Source organism: Hyperolius riggenbachi, chromosome 3, assembly GCF_040937935.1.
Source record: "Hyperolius riggenbachi isolate aHypRig1 chromosome 3, aHypRig1.pri, whole genome shotgun sequence".
In the NCBI taxonomy this organism is placed as follows: Eukaryota; Metazoa; Chordata; class Amphibia; order Anura; family Hyperoliidae; genus Hyperolius; species Hyperolius riggenbachi.
The window spans coordinates 190,436,159-190,438,814 of NC_090648.1; the positions used below are offsets into that span (position 1 = coordinate 190,436,159).

Genomic DNA, 2,656 nt, shown 5'->3' on the forward strand with positions numbered 1-2,656 from the left:
CAGGATCCAGGCTGTGACAGAGCTTTCAGCAGCAGCCTCCATCCAGGCAAGTCACCTTATCTAAATTGCAGCTTCCTGACTGCAATGTCCATTAGCATTGTTTACTTTCTCTTCTCCCAGGTCTCTGTTGATAGCAGCTCTATATGAATGACATATGGTAGAGCTGCCATGCTGTGCAGAGATCAGGAGTGAAGGGTCTGCACTACAGTGTTACGTTCTGCCTTTGTTTCCTCGGAATGAAGGCAGCACACTAACCTCTCAACCTCAGCTGCATTCATTTATCTGCTAACAAGTGGCCATCAGCAGAAACCTCTTATAGATGGAAGTTTTGTTCATTTCTCTCACACACGTTCAAGAACTCCCGGGCAGTGAGTGGAGGGTGACATGTGACACAGAGGGGGTGGGGCAGAACCACTCAGCACAGCCAGCTCACACGCTGTGACTGGGACATCTCTCTAGTAGTATGTGCTGCTGCTCTGGTCTGCGTGCAGTGAGAAGTTACATGACTTCCTAATGAGTACACTCACTGCAGACTCAGCCAGAGTGGAGCACAGGCACAGCCAGTATACTGCTGTGGTCAGGCGCTCCATTGGCTGCTATAAAAGTGGCAGCCTGCTGTCCTCCATCCGCCCCTTGTTTAGTGTGTATTTTCAGTCCTCCTAGGCCACTGCCTTTGTTGTTGGTCTGCCTGAAATCCAGCCATGAGTGGCAGGGCAGAGAGGGAGATGATCTGTCATAGCAGCTAAGGCTGCAAGATCAGCTTCTGCTGCCTCCTCTCGTGCACATGTCCTACCTTGATGACGGCGAGGACAACAGTTTTTTTTTTTCTCCTCAACTACTGCTGGTGATGTCACTACCCAGAGGGCACTGCGCACAGCTAATTTTATACATCCGCGGAGGAAACTCAAGGAGGGGGCGTGGCTTAGCATTTAAAGGTGAAATTACAGAAAAATGCTGGATTTATATCAGGAAATACTGGGTTTTCCCCTATAAATTGGGTATAGGCTATATGCTAGCAATGAGTGGTTTTCCTCCTTACAGTACCTCTTTAAGGGATCTAGCAGAGCATTTGAGATCCTTTCAAACTTTGCAAACAAAGTTAGTTTCAGTATTGGAGCAATTCTCATATTTCCATCCAGGGGTCTATTGGACCATGATCAAAGAAGAGCTTTTAAGAAAACCCAAGGTGAAAATAAACTGATGAGATATACAATTTTATCTATCTTCCTACTCCTGAAACTGACTTTTTTTTTTTAGAATCCCAGTATTGACCTTTTTTTTTATTCAACCCTTGAACTCAAAAGCTGTTTTTATGGTTGTAATTGTTTATCAGTGAGGATTACGCTACAGTCTGGCTAGGGCCTAACTGGAGTGATATTGTCCCTTGCACACCTGAATGGTTAACTCTTTCAGGCCAAAAAAGAAGAAAAGGAACACAGCCTAGTTATTTGTAGCCTGGCACTGTACATATATGTGTATCTCAACATATCACATGTCACCTCGGGTAAACTTCAAGGTATTCGAGGAAAATATTTTTGGTCCCTTATTCCTGCACATCTTGAGAACTCTGGGAATACATTTGCCCCACGTTCCACCATTATTATTTTTTCTGTGTCGTAACACTTTAACTGCTACTTTATTTATTTTTTTACCACTATTGGTAAAACTTTTATCAGTTTTTCTGTCATCTTTAGTACACTTTCCAATCATTTCAATGTATTTCAGGTGACAGATTATTTTTTTCCTTACTTTGACAGTCACATGGCCACTTCTGAATGACTCACCAGCTAAATCTACAGGGTGTAGAAACCTAGCTGGAGAGGTAAGCACATTTGACTTATAAAAAAGGTATTTTGTTCACCAATTTGCTTCTATAAATTGTTTATATTTCTCTTTATAACTTGTTTACTACTAGAATTTGCCTTGTTCAGTTTTGAGTTTGGGGTAGCAGAACAACGGCAACTGAGAGAATACAACAGGAAGACAACTTGTGGCAAGTGTAAAAGATGACAATCCATGGAAAGACTGCAGAAAAGGGATGAGTGCTTTCAAGATTACTGCGTGCCCATCTGCTGAAGGACTGTCTCCCATCTACTACATGCTTTTTGGGTGTTTGATTGTCAAAGACAGAGTTCATATTAAGTTTATCTGTGTGCAGAAATCAATGGTATGGCTTCCAGAAAACTGAAGACTAGCAGTGACTGTTTTTGTTGGTAGCACACTTGAACTAAATGTAAGAAGCAAGAATAGATGATACAAGGGGTTAGAAAACAGTAGAATAATACAGAGGTAAATACATCTCTCTATGAAGCCATCTGCACATCCATGAACTATTCAGTGACCGTCAGCACAATGTTAAAATTCTGGGCATAAACATCCAGACCTATGTTTGTATAAATTGAAATGAGGATGTATGATACATCAATTGAATAAAAAAGAAATTCTCTCATTAGAATTATAAGTAGATCATATTATTGGTACATTATGTTAAAATGTTATCTGTTTACTTTAATGAAACATTTTAGATTTAGTCCTGGGGGTCATGGAGGAACATTTTAGATTGTACAGCCATATTGTAATGTTTATGGCCAATTACAGTAGAGCAGATCCAGATCATCCAGAAGGCAAACCTAGGCACTTGCCTAGGGCCTGGAGC

General features: G+C 41.3%; 1 long non-coding RNA gene across 1 annotated transcript; it reads left to right on the forward strand.

Moving 5' to 3' along the window:
* Positions 1–456: 456 nt before the first annotated feature.
* On the forward strand, positions 457–2,404 carry LOC137561259 (uncharacterized). Its single transcript, XR_011029953.1, has 3 exons — positions 457–935; positions 1,758–1,822; positions 1,916–2,404. It is a non-coding gene; the product is annotated as an uncharacterized lncRNA (long non-coding RNA).
* The last annotated feature ends 252 nt before the right edge of the window (positions 2,405–2,656 follow it).